The following is an 18,284-nucleotide window of genomic DNA, read 5'->3' as shown; positions in this document are numbered from 1 at the left end:
GTGTCTGCTTGTTGCTTTTCCTAAAGTTTAGGAGCTCATGGTGACCCTGATGTACGTGTGACAGATAGCAGATGTTCTCAGTAACTCTTTAGATGTGCAGGACATATTAAAGTCGAGGATCACACTCCAATGTCTTGCATTTCTGTAGCAATTTATGGTAATTCCTGTAGTAATTTATTCACACTGATTTCTCTAATTTACTATATGAGGTGCAGAATAAGTTAATGGGGTGTAGGATCTTGGCAATACCTTTTTAGCCATGTCAGCAAATCCTGCTGAAATCAGCTTTGTTGACAGGGTGCTCGAGTGACTCCTGAGGAAACATACACGTGCTAAAGTCCATCTTCACTAAATATTCCCATTTTGAGAGACAGCAAACATCCCGTAGCATGGACGCAGTTCTACCAGCTCCAGGTGACCATAAAGAGCAGTTCAGCCTCATAAATGAAGTGATACCAGTTCCATTATTCCACGCTGATATGATTACCTCTGCTGCAGTGTAACTGTGTAAACAGGCACGCCCTTCACAGGCACAGCACCTGGGAGAAGCAGTACAGCACTTTTATCTGCAAGTCTTTGCCAAACGAGATACGGCCAGGAATTTGAGCACTTCCTGAATTTAACCAACTCCTCTAATAAAGTCATTTTACAGAAGAGAGAACAGAGAAATAGATACAATTAGCAACTGCATTTTTGGCTATGTGCCCAGAAAAAACTGTGAACCAACAGCCAGATAAATGATTTCTATCCATGTAAATTCAGAGCACCTATGGATGCTCTTTTAAAACACCTCCAGAAAGTGAGTTATACCTTTGTGGCAGATCTAAGCCCAACTAACATGTGTCCCCAAAGGGGACAGAGGTGGCACACACCTGATGCTGAGCTCTAATGTTCCAGACATGTCCTCTCCTCTGCTGTGCTACATATCAGTGTCTTCCCTCCTGTGTCCTTTCCTTTTTTTGGCTTTATTTTCGAGTGAAGTGTATCTACCTCCGGTACTCCAAGCTGTCCAGGGGCACAGGAAATGACAGGCAGAGAGGAGATTTCTCTGCAAAACTGCTGCCCCTCCTGCCTCTCTCGGTAAGAGCAAGGCTATGTGTGCAATACATGGTGCTATCCATGTCACTCCTTCTATTCAGCAAACAGAAGGATAACACACCTTTCAAAAGCATGCATTAAACCTGTCCCTCTTCACCTGATTATCTGATGCACTCTTTAGTGGAGAGCATGTGGCTGGTTCCCAGCTGTGGCTCACTTTTTTATGTTGTTGTTGTTTGGGGTTATTTCTCTTGCTTTGATTTAAATTGAGAGTGAGGTTTCATGACGTCTGCAGCCCTGGCCTGCTCCCAACCACACACCACACACTCCCATCAATATCCTGGTTGCCAGCTCTTAAGCTAGTTGAACCTCTCAGCAATCCTCTTCACCTTTTTAAGCAGCTGGGTTAATTCTTTGCTGGCTGGGAGAGCAGGCCTGGCTCACCAGGGCGTCGGGAAACCACTTGGCAGCAGCAAGAGCATGCTGCCAGGAGCAGGGAAATGAGGATGGGAGCAGGTTGTCCCTTTGGGCACAGCAGCTACAGCCATAAGCTAATGCCAAATAGCAGTGGTTGCACTCCACCGCTGCTCCCAGCTGCGTTTCCTGCCCTTTCCCTTGCACTGGATCTAGCAGTGGAGTGGCTTCGGGGTGAGTTGATCCAGCTGGCTGACATGGCTGAAAACTCCTCATTTTTATGGCATGGTTGGTTTGCCCCTGTTGTCAGCCAGATGAACAGATTAACCCTCTGGCCTCACAGCCACTAAATGCAACGTAAGGAAAGCAATGCAAACGGGAAACAGAGACAGAAACCAGCTTGTACATAGCCCAGCTGCAATACCAAACTGCAGCCTAAAGAGCAGCCACGCCTATCCAGCCATCCCGCTGTTCCTGCCAGAGTCAGATCACTAGACAGTTGCTTCCCTACCTGTGCTCTTCTGCTCTAATGAACATCTTTTCAGTACAGGAAGTGTATTTTTATCTCCCTTATTTGGTGTGAGTAGAATTGCACTCCAGCAGGCAATTTCAACCTCTTCTGATTTTTGGACTGCTAGTGGAGAGGCTGGCAGGACTAAATCTATTGACTTCTGTTCCTTTGTGGCTTTTGTGGACCTTGGAAGTTACTCACAGTGGCAACAACTACAGACTGAAATGTATTGCACAGCAGAACTGCTGAGAATCACACAGGACTCACCAGACTGGTAATAGTCTTTTGACATCTTTTTCTCCTCTCATTTCTTTTTATTTCTTATCGAGGATAATAAAATCAGAGCAGATTATGGAGAGTGAGGCTAGTGAACAAAAATGGAAAGTTTGAGTTAAGCCTTTTCAGTTTAGTTTCCTAATGGACAGCGCAGAACAAATTACTGAGCCAGGACTTCCCATTCTCTCTGTCTGTGAGTAGGCTGTCTTTATGGGAGATAAGCAGCAACATCCTTTCTTAGTAGTGCAAGATCCTTTGTTGCAAGCCAGAGTCACAAAGCTAAGTTTGTGTAGGGGCTGCACTAGTAACTGTGCCTTCTCTTGGCTTACAGATGCTCCTTCTGGAAAAGCTGTGGCTCCTCTCGCCATCATTGCAGAAGGCTGTATTTTGGTATGAGGGGGTTTCAGTGGCAATACTGGCTTGCCGTGAGATGCAGCCTCCTTTCTTTTACACTTCTTCTGCCTCTCTCTCTCTCCTGGCTTTATTTCCAGATCTGCTTCACAGCCCAGCCCCGTAAACTGAGTCAGTACAATTGTCAGAGTGAAAGGCGGCAAGGAGAGGAGCGGGAATGGGGGAGATGGCAAAAGGAATGGCAGGCAGGTTCTGCTTAAGCTGCCAAACCCTTACTTTTCACCAACCCAGACTTCAACACTGTCATGTTTAGTATATCCATAGTCTGGCCCAGCCCCTTCAGCTAAATTTGTCTGTAGTTTATTTACACACCTTCTGGTCCCTATCTTGCTGATGACTGGGAGGAATTGCTGCTGAAGAGGTCACACGTTTTTCTCTTAAATACAGAGAGACATGAATAGTTTTCCTTTCACATGCTTTGCTGCGAGATAATGAAACCTTTGAATGAGGAGGCAACAACATATTAACATATAATTTAAAGTAATCATGAAGTCATCCACTGGGGACCTCATCATGTCCCTTGTTAAGTGGGGTCTGGGATGGCTGGCATGTGTGGGAAAAACAGGGCAAGAGTTCTCAAAGGAAAAGCTTAACCAAGGTCAGTACATTTCACCAGCTAGATTCCTGAACAATATTCCCAGGAGAGAAGTATCTGAATGCCTGATTCAGTGCTGATGGGCTCCTCCACACCAGTCCTAAAGCAGCAGAGGTTAACAACACTCAGAATGTCAGCACTGGCCCCCGAGATAAAACGTTATCATGATGAAAGGAGCAATTCTCTGGCGTCCTTCCGCCTGCAGAATCTCTATAAGCCGAGCTGCACTCAAGGAGCCTTAGCAGCGCAATTACGTGAGCTAAGAAGCGGGTCTTTTGCTGATAAAAGCCCTCATTTAGGTGTAGCTATACACACATAGGCAGGAGCAGGGTATCTTTAACCTCACTGAGCTACAGCAAAAAAACATATCTCTAGTAAAGACATGCCCTTAGGATCAAAAGTACGTGAATATCTCATGGTGTTGATTTTATTACAGATCTCCACAGAGTGCCCATCATTGTAATTCTTGAGTAGCCTTTATACAACAACAAAACAATGGTATTTTCCAGCTAGAGAACAGGCTCTAATATTTGCAACATCAACTGACATTTCTTTCCAGGTCAAAACCTGGGGAATGAAATTCCTTGCTGGATGGAGTCCCAGGCACCACTGGTAGTGTGCCCATAACCTGTTAGCCATGACAGATAGCTGGTTCTTGCTAAGCCTCTCTATCCAAAAAGAGGGCAGTAGCAATCTTTGAGGGTTGAACCTTATCACTGTAGTGTGAAATGCCACTTGCAGGTCAGTGGCTACTTGTTCCAACCCCCTCACTACATTTTGGGTACAAAAATGTAATTATCTCACTGTTGATCACTTTAAGAGAACAGTCCAATCCCCTGGTTTAAGTGCTTATGTCAGGAAGGGGCTGGTCCTGATTAGGACTCCCAAATACCACAGAAATAAGTAAGACTATCCAATATGATCTGGCTTGATAAGAATAACACTTACTTAGAGGCAAAATATCTAACAAATATCTAATAAATTTGATCTGTTGTCTAAGAGACAGGAGAAAAATCCTTCAGAAGGGCTGGAAAGTCATGAAGATCCGAAGAAGAAAATTGTTACAACCACATGTGAAAGAAGCAAGATGGTAGCTTTGGGACCACATTCTTTGCAAAGGGGTCCAAATTTTCAGTTAATTACATTTTTTGAAAGAGCTTGTTTTCCTCAACTTGTAAAATATATTAGAGGAAAAAACGTGTTTTGAAAGAAAGTCCTTTTTCTTTTCCCCAGTGACACAGCACAAGATGTTCCCTTCTAATGTGTTGCAGGAGTTGGTTTGATGATTCCTCCTGACACCTCAAAGATCTGAGACTACAAAGAAGTAGTGAAAGGATTAAATAAATCACTTGGTCACCATGGAAAATCATAGCCAGGGAGTCAGAACACTGGGAGCCTAAGGTTTCCATGCTGTTGTACGAGACAAACAGCTTCATCTTGTCACCTGTCTAGGACTGCAGGACTGTTTTTTCTCTTCTTTAATCAAATGGGCCCATGGCCAACAATTTACCAGTCTCCCTTCTAGAAGTGTGGAAGCCACTTGGTTGTCACAAATCCTCAGAGAAAGGTAGGGAAAAGCTTTGCAAAAAGTTTCAGCTGTCCCTACTTAGAATGGAGGCTGCTCAATATATAAAGAACTGAGCTCTTAGTTGTCAAGGGATATAGTAAAATCTTAAATAATCTGCAGACTGTTAGAGGCACTGTCTGGGAAGTTATTGAATGTACAAGGATTTCCAGTATCCTGTTTCCTAGGTGCCATTAAAAAAAACACAACCTTTAATTCCACAGCAACTTGTCTCCCTCTGTGATACCATTACTTGTACATGGCTGGACATGAAAAATGTGCCAGCTCTTACCTGACAGCATATTGCTACACACTGTAGCATGTAAATTAGTCTCTGTGTGTTGATACAAGTCACCTTTCTTCAGCATCACTTTATTTAAACAAGCATACAGCGTGTGTTTGCATGTGTATCTGTAGGCAGAAGAAACCACCTCCCCAGCCAGCTCCTTTTCCTGCTCACACTGTGACCCCACAGAACAGCAAACAGCCAGGAGCCCTGGCAAGGTGGGGGAGCCTGAGGGGGTTTCCAGAGAGCCGTCAGGGCGTCAGGAAAGGATGGGCACCAGGGCTGCTCCCTGGCTCCCTCCCAAGCTTTCTGTCTGACTGGAGACTGCTTGCTTTCATTTCTGGGTGCCTCTGATTTCCTCATGGATCAAACATCCCAGCACTAGCTGGGTGCAGCCAGTGCTCAGAGACATGCCAAGCCCATCCCATGGTGTGCGTGTTTCCATCCCAGTGGCTTTGGCTGATGCCAAAACATTGCTCACGTTGCCTGACTGTCCTGCCACCTCTGGTAACAGCCGTGTTTGGCAGCCAACCACTTCCTGGCAGACTGGTGAGCGCACGGCTGCTCCAAACCCGTGTCACAGAAGTTTGCACATCCCTTGGAACAGGCTGCTGCCCACCCACACTACAAAGGCCTATCTGCACTACAAACCAAACCACCCTGCCTACAACATTGCAGCCACTTTGCACTGTTTAGTCCTGTCAAGGATGCAGAAAGCAGCTGGAGGCTCTGTGAGGCAGGAGGGGACTGTCCCTCAGCCTGGCTGGTCCCCCCTACAGGCCCTGCCAAGCCACGGCTCAGCCCAGCAGGACTTCAAGCAACCACTACAGCAAACTGGGCACTCATGAGATTTTGTCTGAAATTGTCCTTCTTTTTTATGTAGCTGTTGCTTCCTGGACTCATATTATTTGAGCTGTCTCAGTTGGTTTCAGAAAATGGAATTGGATATGCCACTGGTAATGTCAGCTCACCAGACACAGGCCAGCAACTACAGGGAAGGGGGAAAGCACAGCCAGGCTCACCTTTTTGCTCTGCCACTCACTGACTTTCAGATCACTGTGGGCAGGTTGCTCAACCTTCCCATTTTCTAGAAAAGCAGACAAATGCCTGGAAGATATCTCAAAGTCCTCAGCAGAAGCAAGTCCACAGAGTGAAATGTGGGGATCACTCCTGAATGTTTATTGTTCAGATTTTGGAAAAAAAACTGGCTTTACTACAACACCCACCATTTCAGGGCTGTCCTTAACAGAGACCCAGCCAAAACCACCTCTCCAGTACTATGAGGTTGTGCAGTGCTAGCACAATTCCACAGTCATTCACTTCTATCTGTTCACTCTAGATTAATAAATCCCATTTCCTTCAACAGTTTCCTTTCCTGCTTTGATGGGAAATTTTAGCCTGGTCAGTGTTTTTTGAAATATATGGCCAAATCCAGTTAAGGATGAAAATAGGTTTCATATGTTGGGTAACATATTGATGGCCTTACCCCATGCAAAAGTTCAGTTTGTAAGTGTATGTGAACAACACCCAGCAAAGCTGCCCAAAGGAAGGTTTGCTGCTCTGTTATCTCTGTGTAGGGATCACTGATAGCACATAGTCAGTATGAGGTAAAATTACCTTTCTGTTAACAAACCATGCAAAACTACTCCGTTTGTCTAACCTTGAATTCCTCCTGGTTTCTGGGGAGATTATGTCCCAAATTCCTTGAACTATATAATGATTGCTATTGTATTTTATTTTGGTTGTGTGAACATGAAGTAGGGCGGACTTGTAATACACCAGGGACTGCGCAGAGCAGCAGCTGTTACACTTTCAAAGAGCATTACTGAGCTTTTTATAGTTGGCTGCAGTTGACATCACGGCTAAATAGAGTCTTGCTCTAAAATATATTCCACCCAGCCTATGCAACCTGAAATCTATGCATTGCTGGGAGGAGAGAGGGTCACAGGAAACAATGCAATATCAGCACAGAAGAAAAAGCCAGGGGATGTGTTTGCTTCTTTTTCCTGCATCCTTTAGAAATGCCCTTGAATATTTTTTTTCCAGGAAGAGCAGAAATCTCTGGAGGAGAATGACAGAGTGAAACCTCTCATCTCAGGATCAGCAATCAAATCTGGCCCAGGTCAGCAGTGACCAACAGCTGTAGTACCCCGCTGTAGTGGGTGCACTTAGTGCCTCATGGATAACTGTCCAAACTGAAAGAGGCCAAGTGCTTTTACACTGTTATCACTGGTGCCACCAGGTTGCTGCTGGCACCTGGGGAAAAGCTACTGTGCAATAAAAATCATTGGAGAGGAGCATCACACGCCCAGCCCCCTTTCTGGACTAGACCAGCAGCTTCCAGAGCATTTGGGAGAGAGCTCTGCACTGTATTCACTATTAAGAAAATAACAAAGCTGAGTTAGTTGAAACAAAATTGAAGCGTATCCAGGACTCAAGTCTAGCCCCCAAAATGTCTAAATCTACTCTGTGCTTGTGTGTGCCTGAGTATCTCTACTACTCTGCAGCTGGCCATACTCCATGGCCTGGGTTTCCTGGGGTACTTTCACAGCTTTACATGCACTGCACCTCCTCTCTGAGTCTGTGACTGAGGACTGTTTGGTTTTTAGATACAGTTTCTTCTGGGATCCTAAATGACCTCATGGGGAAATGTCAATATCTTACTCTTTGCCTGACTTCTGTTTCATCTTACAGGGACCCCACTATCCTGGCAAGAAGTCCCTTCAAGGGGCCAAGCCAGAGATGTCTAGCCTACCTTCACCAGGAAAGACTGCAAAATGAGAGGAGACGGTACATCACCAGTCTGTGAGCCTTCCCTGGGTGTTGGTTAGATGGCCTGCCAAAAACATCACAGGTGAAACTGACTGGCACAAGCCCTTTCACAATCTGACACTGTTTGCTGTTTGTAGGGTGTGATGGCACAATTCCTCCTTAAAACTGCCCAGACAAAAGCCTCCTCTCAACTGCAAAATACATTATCCTTGTAGCCAAGTGAATCAGCATGTACCCAGCGCAGCAGCCAGGACTGACCACCACTGCCTTCCCCTTCCAAAAAGTCAAATGAATTTCTGCTTAAGCATATGACACCAGCAACCACACAAGTCTCCCAACCTCAGGGTTGTTGCTGTCCTCTTTATGCTATGCTCCCCTTCCTATTCATATCAACGTTCACTGGTCAGCTCCAAAATGGTTCAAACTTCACCCAGAGGAAAAAAAAATGCCATTATCTAAACCATGGCTATTCTGCAAGTGCTCCAAAGAGCACTTCATCACCCTTTTTTTCACAATTCATGATTTTTACGTGCCTACATGGAGAAAACCAGCAACCTGGACCCACAGATCTGGAGAGGATTTCACAGGAGTGGCTCTCCTTTTGTTGTGAAAAAAAGGTAAGTCTTTACTTTTGTGTGATGTGGTCCATGGTTTCTCCAGCTGCTGGAAACACTGGCCAGAGTTTGAGAAGTGACCCTGGGCAGTGTGGACAGAGAAAGAATTCACTCAGATGTGGAATGGATGACCCGGTCTTTTGCAGCTATTTGTGCCTACACATTTTACATAGTCTCTAAGGAAAATTTCCATCTGAAACCAGCTTTTGCACTTTGGTTAGCCAAAGGAGTCTGGTTGAAGCTGCACTGCTTCAGGATTAGATAAAGAATGGAAAGCAGGAAGCAGGCACCAATCCAACTCTGGAACAGACATCTTCTAGGAACAACCCTGTGTGTCTCTGCCAGCATGCCATACACCTCTCTTCAGCAATGGAGCCACAAGCAAGTTACAGTGGCATTTGATGGGTTTTTTTGGACAGCCCAGACTTGGGTATATGCTGTTAACTTGCTGCTGTGGAAAGCTGAAATTCAAAGACTTGTTTGGAGTAAAGGAGGTCAGGTCAAGTAGGTGAGGACAGAGTGCAACTTGGTTGGGCACCTGTATGGCTCTTAGAAATTATCCTGGTCCCTCAAGCAGGAGACTGCTCCATGCAGCCAGAGGAAAGATCACCACTTGGCTGAAGAGATGCAAAATTGAGCTCTGTGGGCAGGTAGCATCAGTCTGTCAGGATTTTTAGTGGCAGCAGGTTCCCTATTTCTCCTGGACTGCTTTGTACATGCCAGGACTCTTGCTGCCTTGTAGTTGATAAAAATACCAAACACAGAGGAAGGAGAGCTCAACCAAGAGAGATTAATCAAAGGAAACTCCTTATCTTCTCACTTCTGCCCTTATCCTGGCAAAATTTGAGAGAAATACAGCCTTTTTGAAATGCTAGAAAACCATGAACACTGCTATGCTGGCACTGACCAAGACACACACGATGTAAAACACCCAGGTCGTGCTGTGATCAATGTGATATCCTGCCCAGCTGTGCAATTTCCAGCCACTGTCATAAAGATTTTGTCTACAGCCATATTTCAGGCATTGGCAGTGAGTGACAAAAGAGGCCAGCAGCAGTGGAACTGCAAATAGAAACCTACCCTATGACACTGCTGCACCCTTTTTTGATCACTCACACCTGCAGCAAACTCTCAGCTTTCCTTTAAACCTTCTCTTACCTCAATAACCTTAGGACAGTCTCCCAGCTGCAAAGATATGACTGCAAAAGAGGAAAAACATGGTCTTGTAAAGATGTGGGGGATGGCTAAGATGGCAGTAGAGAGCTGCTGAGATCACTGCCGCCCAGAGTCACTCTCCATCTTGGATTGCAGTTGTCTCATCTGGAGTAATAAATGTATTTGCTCTTTGGCACGTGTCCACCAGCACAGAGAACCTTCCAGGGGCAGGGAAGAAAAGCTGTCAAGGAGAAAAGTCTTAGATACCCCAAGTAATGTGTAAAATAAACTTGGTCGTATGCAAAAGAGAGGGGTAAGAATCAAGGGGACTAAAAGATAATGGAGAAAGAGATAAAAGTACCAATAAAAGGAAAGAGAGGAAGACCCTTAGTCAACAAACGAGAGGATTAGAATAAGGAGGTGACAAGGGTGTGCCCTTGGCAAACAGAGCCAAAGTCAAATAGAAAAATAACCCTGCCAGAAATAAAAGCAGAGGAGTTGAGCTTGAATAAAAGGAAGAAAAATAGCTGTCATTTAAAATGGGAGTGAGAGAATGAGGCATTTTGAAGGTCTGGGGCAGGAGCTGCCTGAGCAGGGCAGCTCGGGGGGCAGGCTGGAGGCAGGGACATGCCTCAGAGAGTGCCTTTGCCAGAGGAGTGGGCCAACACGCAGGGTGCTATCGGACAACTTATCTGGGATGGCTGAGGCAGGGGGATGGATAGTGGGGGAGGAGGATGGAGATGCTGCTCTATGCAAATGTATGGAGCTTCTGTGTGAGTCAAATACCCAAAAACTGTGCTGTGGGCTTACAAAAGTCAGGATAAGCCACAGAAATAATGCCTACCGAGCGTGCTGTGTGGCAGTTTACTTTAATGTGATTTTAAATAGCAAAGAAATATGAGTCAATTCATGCACAGAAGAGAATGACTTCATCAAATGGCATAGTAACCACTGCACACCCCAGCTATGATCATGTGGAACTGCTGATTTAATGATCAACTGCAAAACCCCAGCTCAGGTGAAACTTCCCACGTTCCATCCACATGTTAAACCTGAAAATCTTCCAAACTGTACAGAAGCTTGAAAACCTGTGAAATTGAAGAGCCCAGAAAAAAATGCAAGAGCAAAACCAAAATGGTTTTGTTGCAAGTGTCATGATACATGAGACTAAAAGTCCCTCATTTCCAAAACTAATTAGAAAAGAGGGTGAGAAATATTTAGAATGAATTATTAGACTGAAGCCAGAGCACTGGCCTTGGCACATGCCTGAGAAGCAGCAGGGATGCACAGGGAAGCCAGATGAAGGATTCTCCAGTCAGTACCACTCAGAGAGGGAAGACTTGGTGGATTTTAATAGCACCAGGGCAGCCAAGGGCAGAGAAAGATAGTGGGTTTATGTTCATATCCTAACAGGCATCCAAGCATACCAGGAAAGTTCTGGTTTTATGTATTGTCTTCTGATTTTGAACCACTGGAGCAAACCTTGCTTCACATTTGGATCCTTTTCTCAATAACCATGAGACACAAGCTGTAACAAACCAACAAACAAACAAACAAACATTTACATAAAAATTCATTAATTTCAGCAGCTCTCAGATACCAAACACTGCAAGACAGAAACAGAGAATCTTGTGACTCATTTGTTAAGTTGGAGTAGAAGGAAGAGCTTACCACATGCAGAGGATGATGAAAAGGGTTTAAGAGCCTGCCAAGAAAAGGTACAAAACAGTGCCTTAACACTGCTTGCTAAGGCCAAGGAGCCTGAAAAGGGAAGAGAGGGGACTGTGTGGAGTTTTTCTTGCTGTTATCCAGTGCTGTTAGAGGAGGATGTGGCCTCTCTGCTATCCATCACTCTGTTTTCCCCTGCCCTGTGTGTATATTCTGGCTGCACCCTGGCAGGCTGCCTCTCGTAAGTAGGTGCTGAATGAAAAGGAGGAAAACATGGTCCTGTCTTTTCCCTTAGCTCTTCTCTTATCTTTGTCCTTCTTTTTTTTTTTTTTTTTGTTCATCTGCAGATATATTCCCTTGCTTTCACAGTTACTTAATTAAACATTCTTGGGAGTTGGGATAATGCAGTTATTTTGTATACACAACCACCTGCACCAACAGTTCTCAGCAAATCTTCATTAAGGAAAATATCTCTGAGAGTCAGGTATGACCTTGTTCAGAGAGCATGTGAGTAAGCAAAGCAATACAGTGAACTCTATAAAATAGAAACTTTAGGTTCTCTCACAATAACACATGCTGTAAAATCAGAGAGGGAACAGAGAGAAATTGCAACGAGGATTTGTTTAAGCCTAGGGTTTGCTACCACAGCAAACTTGGTGGGATTGCCCTCTCACTGCAGAAGCACCAGGTACATGCACCCTGCCATTCTCAGGGTATTGCAAAACCCAAAGGTAAGCTGAGGTTTAAGTGTATCTAAATTCAACACTAAATATCCCCTGCTCTTTCAACCAGCCCCTCCTGTCTCCAGGTACCTTCCTCCTTATTGCCCTTTCCCTTTTCCCCCACCATTTGCTCTTATCTCCCCCCCAGTCCCAAATCCTTAATCTTCCTCTCCCTCCGATGGTACGGAGCCAGCTGCCAGCCATCAGACATATTCTGCTCTTGCCCTGTTGCTGTGTCTGGGTCCTCTCTGAACTTGGGCATCTTGCTCCAAATCTGTTCCTGTTGGGACTTAGCAAATACAGCCCCTTGATCTTTTCATATGCATTTGCTGGGTTTTTACGCCTCCCCGCCTCCCCCACCGCTTCCTTCAAGGCTCTCTGTGTGTCTGAAGCTCTTATCAACTCCTCGGAGCAGAATACACGAATGGCACCAGCGGGTCTTGAAGTCACGTCTCACACCTCTCAGGAAATGGCTCACCCCACCAAGTCACATCCCCCTCCTAAGCACAGGGCTAAAGTCACAAGATACTATTAGTTCCTCATGGCCAAAAACAAGGAGACACGGCAGCTGAATTTTCAAAGGAGCATAGACCATGCATATATAGAGGTAATCAGGTCTGAGCCAAGCAAGACAGGCATCTTTCAGAGAGAACATAACCTCTTGTCACATTGCGTTTATTTTAACCCTCTGTCTGTGCACAGAGCTGCTGGGCAAGCCTGGCCCTGTACTTGGTGATCTGAAATAACCTGTGCTGGGGATTGATGTCACCAGGCTCTGACATTGCTCTGGTTCTCCAATGCCATGGGCTCCATCACACTGGAGATGTGCCCCATGTACCTTCTGCACCCCTGTCAGGACAAAAGCACTGAAAGGGGTTCAGCCCAGCCCCTTGGTCACAGCTCACACTCAGGACACTGTGACAGCCCCATCTCCCTTTCACTCCCCAGTGCCCAGGCACCCACTGGGACAGCCTGGAGCATGGCCAAGTCACATTTCTGACCTTGAAGACACTGGCTGTATCCACCCCACTGTGTCCCAGGCGGAGGTGAACACGCTCCCTGGGCTGACCAGAAAGGCGAGCCCTCTCTTCTCTGTAGAGGACTCTGGCAAGGAGCAGCTCTCAGGGACACAGTTGAATATCCATAATGGACAGGCAGCTCAGGCCTTTCAAGAATATATTTCAAGGCATCTGCAAACCGAGCCAGAGTGAGGAGTACACACAGCCCACCCTGCTCAAGCTCTTCCTTGTTAAAGCTGTGAGGACTAGAAAAATGACAACTCTAAATTAAAAACATGACATCACTGTAAGATCTCAGAACTCTACCTAAAAGCCTGGATGGGCCTCAATATATAGATCTTGTGTCTGTACATTGGGAAGACCTGATAAACCTCTAAAAGCATTTGGAGGCTGTAAAGAGCTTTGTCACAATGACTAGAAGCAGTCAAAGGGAGATTAAGTATTCATATAAAGATTTCCTCTTAGGCAGAATGAAAAAACCTCAAAACCTAAGCCTAGCATGCATTAACAATTTTTGTTATCATGGCCCTACTAGAGAAGCTGGAAATTATATGGTGTTTTCCTGCCAGCAGAAGCTCTGGAGCAGATGTAGTTATATATGCAACCACAAAAATGTGTCTGGACTACAATTAATTTAATTTGTGAGATAATTATCCAGGGATTGCTTCCTCAGGGACAAGCTATCCAGGGATAGCTTAAACTTAAGCCTTAATAGCAAGAACGTGGTTTTTTTCTTAAACTTCCTCTAAATTAATGAAATCAGGTTTGTGTGACCACTGTCCCTTTTTTTGGTCAGTCTCCTAATATATGGAGAGGGACTTTTTGCAAGGGCATGTAGTGACAGGACAAGGCTAAATGGCTTCAAACTGAGAGTAGGTTTAGATCAGATATTAGGAAGAAATTCTTCACTGTGAGGGTGGTGAGGCACTGGCACAAGTTGCCCAGGGAAGTTGTGGATGCCCATCCCTGGAAGTGTTCAAGGCCAGGCTGGATGGGGCTTTGAGCAACCTGGTCTAGTGGAAGGTATCCTTGCCCATGGCAGGGGGGCTGGAACTAGGTGATCTGTAAGGTCCCTTCCAACCCAAACCTTTCTATGATTCTGTGATAAGATTTGAACTTTTTGGCCAATTTCAATTTAAACTGATGTAGAAATTGAGATCTCCAAGGTACCAAATCTTTGCAAATTTAGTCAGGTTGACAAAAGGCTGCTAAATCTCCACTACTAAAAACCTCAGTCTCGGGTTTAGTGACCAGAGAATTCATGTTGAAGACATGAAAAATAGAAAAAGAAAAATAAAATAAGCCTTGCTGGAATGACAAAATACCGTCTGAGAGCTGTGTCCCTGCAGAGTCCTAGAAGGAACAAGGTGATGTGACATCTGACAAGCCAGAGGAGTTTGAACACAGCCAAGGCTGCACTGCTGGTTACAAATCACTGCATGGCCAAACCCCTGGTGTCCCATTCCCCCCATGGCTGAGCAGCAGAACTGCTCACATGTTAGTTATTTAAAGGGGTGTGTTGGCTGTGTCAGCAAAGTCAGGACTGGGAGTCACACTGTTGCTTCCTCTTGCCATGCATTTTGGGATGCTTCCATAAGGCAGGACCTTAAACTGCACATTAAAAGATGACTTTGTAGCCCCAAGACCCTGAGAGAACCTCACCAGCTTGACATGCAAAAGGTTGAACAGCCAGCTAGCTGGAAAACTTGCCACAGGGCCTATCTCCCCCTGCTCCTCCTCAATCTCTGTGTTTCATAGCCTGTCTTACCTTTGCTGGGTGCTCAGAGCTGGCAACAGTGATGTGAGAGCATGTTCTCCAGCTGAAGCTTAAAACCATTTTACTGCAGGAACAGGCACATTTTGTATTGTGAGCCCTCCTGGCACAGGTTCCTCAGTGCTGAGGCACTCCCAGCACCGACAAAAGCACAAGAAGTTTCTCTCTTGACAAGTAGAGTGAAGATCAGTGTAAATAAACAGTGTCTGAAGCAGCTTTTAATTTTTGGTATCAACACAAGGCAGTCTGCTTTTCCCTTAGAGATAGCTCTCAGTTTTAGCCATCTGAATTTCAAAAAACAAGCCACTTCTGGATTTTTGTTGTAGCTTTTGCTTCTTGAGGGAAGACACAAACTCCCCCTTTGTGCCTTGGTGGGACACAAATAAAAGCAAGTCTGCAGAATAGGAAGGGACAAAACTGAATGTCTTCTGAATGCTTCCAGCCCTTACCTGGGTATGACTCCATGCAGATGCTGGCACCTACAAGGCATCAGAAACTTCCTTGTCAGACTACGAGGGGCACAGAAGGATGGAAAACTACTTGTCAGGGAAAGGAAGCTCCACTGAATCCAGACACAGCACTTTGTCCTTGCTGCAGGAGGCACACTGCACTACCCCACAGGCACGGCTTTTAGAACATCAGAGGGACGATACTCTGTGGGAGCTGTGGAGAAGTGTGCCAGCATTGGAAGAGGAGAGAGCTGTCAGAAGGAAGCAAGGACTGTCTTTCATGGCATCCTGCTTGCCTGGGAGGAGGCAAAAGCCTCCTATTGTGATCTCCACCTAACAGCACACTCCTTTACAATCAGAGCACTGTCCCCCTTGCTTTTATTCAGCCTTAGATCTGTTTCAAACCAAGCCAATACAGAAGAGTGGCCACGAGGATCCCATGGACAAAATTAGTGTGTGATGTTCTGAGCAACAGGAAAGGGAAAATATGATTCCTGGGCTCTGGTTTTGCTCCAGAATTGCTTTGCTTTTGCAAAAGCACATACCACTGGTAAGCAGAAAAGGACTCATCACCAAGACAGATGAACATGCTGGTAACAGCCAGCCAGCCCAGACAGGGAAACTGAGGCAGACTAGAAGTACACAGAATTCAGCACCTGCAGACAGGCAGCACAGCCTGACCTGCTCACAGCAGCCTCATCCACTCACAGGCATGTCTGCTAGAAAATGCAATTGTCTGCAGCCAGGTAATGAAGAGACTGAGCGTGAATCCTGCACCCTGGGGCCCGTGTGTGTAATCCCGGGCTGCACGAAGGGCACCAAATGTTTTGCTCACAGTTCAGTCACCCGAGCTTCCTACTCCACATGGCAGAGCCACCGGTCACGCTGCACTCATGGGCAGCATCGATTGCAACAAAATGTAGTGTCTGGAAGTTATTTTTCTGCCATTGTAACAATGTAGACTTTTAAAAAGTCTATAATTGTTACACCTGTGTCTCCCAATGAAAGCTTCCAGAAGCTTCGTGGTGGGAAGCCTCACCAATTCTTTCCTTCACCACGGGAAGCATGTCAGCTGCTGTCACAAGACAGCTATTGAAACACCTCAGGAACCATAAAGGGCAAGGGAACCGAGGAGGCTTTTGGCCTGAAGGATGTCACAGCAGCCAGAGATCAAAGAGTCAGCCCATTTCCAGATCTGTGAGTTGGGAACAGGTCTATTAGCTCCCAGTACTCACTTTTTCCTGAGTATCTATTCAATATACATTGACAGTTGTCTTAATGGGAAGTCTGACACTGAAAACCACCGTGCTCCTGGGCAGTCTGTCTCAGTTTTGGTCTCTGCTAGCTCAGCATCAGATCCAGGTGGCGGCAGTCCTAGAAGGCAGTCCCTGATGGGATCCCCTCATTTCCCTTCTGCTCCATCTGGCAGCATCCTCTCGCTTGTACAGCCATCCCAGGGCCTGCTGGTAACCAACAGGTAGGAATCCCAGATCTGGATTAAAAAAACCCAACCAACAAACAACAACTGTTGTTACTGTGCAGTTAATTTAACTGGGGTTAATTCCCTCATCACACTGTGTGGACTGACACATGCTCGGCTAAAGGGAAGGCATCAGGACAGAGGCGAACAGTGGGGGGCCTGTGGTGCCAGCAGCTCCTTAAGCCTGGGCTGCTGCTGAAAGAAAAACACATGAATGTGTGTGAAAAACCACATTTCCTCAAAAACCTGCTCTCTCTGTCCGATGGACTTATTCAACCTTAACCAAATCCTAGAAACTGAAGTCAATATTCCTATAATGGCATAATTCCAAGCAGGATTAAATCCTTCAGAAACCTAAAGGATGCCACACCTCTATTCTTCACTGCACAGGAAAGAAACCTCTGCTATGTTTTTCAGGAATTTTATTTGATGTAAAATACAATAAAACATTCATCATGTAAATATAATCTGGAATAATTCTCCTTTGCTGCCACCTGTGGCATCTTCTAAATCTGCACAGAATCTGCAGAGTAATTCAACCCTCCACAAGTCTTCCACAGAAAACTTTAAATAATGCTGTCTGTGCTTTCTGGATCACCACTCACCTGTGCCCTTTCTCACCATCGTGCCCTCTTGTTACACTGCTAATTGAGAACACTGTACAAGTTCCATGTTTCTGACTGCTGGCTGCAGACTACAGCCCATGATTTTGGGAACAACCTAGAAACTTCAGTGATGAAAGCATCTGGACTGCTGCACGTGTAAAAGGACAAAGGTACAAATGTTTTAGGAACAAAACTTCCAAAACAAGCTTTTAACAATTTTAACACGATTTTCTGTACAAAGTCACTTTTCTTGGGAGACAGCTGTAAAAAGTAAAATGAGGACAAACCATTTTAAGTGCCTTGGTGGTGTTGGGGTGTGCAGGCAATATTTCAGCACGAGGCCTCTCTGTCTGGAAAACAGTTATGGCAGAAGCACACGGGATGTGCAAATGTGATGTGTAAAGGCATTAGCAAGTTGTGGAAAAGGTGATGACACCAACGTCTGCCTCTGCCCTGTCTGAGCTGCTGTGACTCTCCAGGTGCATTTAACTTGCATCTTAAAAAGAAAGAGATGTTTTTGCAGCAGCAGGCACAGCAGGAAGCCGTACACCGCCCTCACAGCTGGCAGTTGAAGCACTGCAAGTGGAGCAGTTGCGGCCACGGGAAGAGATATAACTTCTGTTTGCTTTATGTCTCACACCATGCACGGTCCATTACTTGCCAAAGCAGACAGCTGCTTGAGGACATCTACCTCCACACGAGTAGCTGAAGGGAGTAAACTCCATAACCCTATCAGCCTAGATGTTGTACCAGAAATAACCCAGCCGCCGCACTGGGTCCTTGCTGGGGTGCCAAACTCCCAACACTCAGCTGTTTTGCCCACGGCGAGCGGATGCAAAGCCCGCTCCCCTCTCCCTCCTGCTGTCCATGTTTCGTGCGGGGAGTCGAGGGCTGCCAGCCATCACCCATCCCCGTCGGGCACGCGTAGGGC

The sequence above is a fragment of the Corvus moneduloides genome, chromosome 3 (genome assembly GCF_009650955.1).
Source record: "Corvus moneduloides isolate bCorMon1 chromosome 3, bCorMon1.pri, whole genome shotgun sequence".
Lineage (NCBI taxonomy): Eukaryota > Metazoa > Chordata > Aves > Passeriformes > Corvidae > Corvus > Corvus moneduloides.
Note: the sequence above shows the minus strand (reverse complement) of the source record.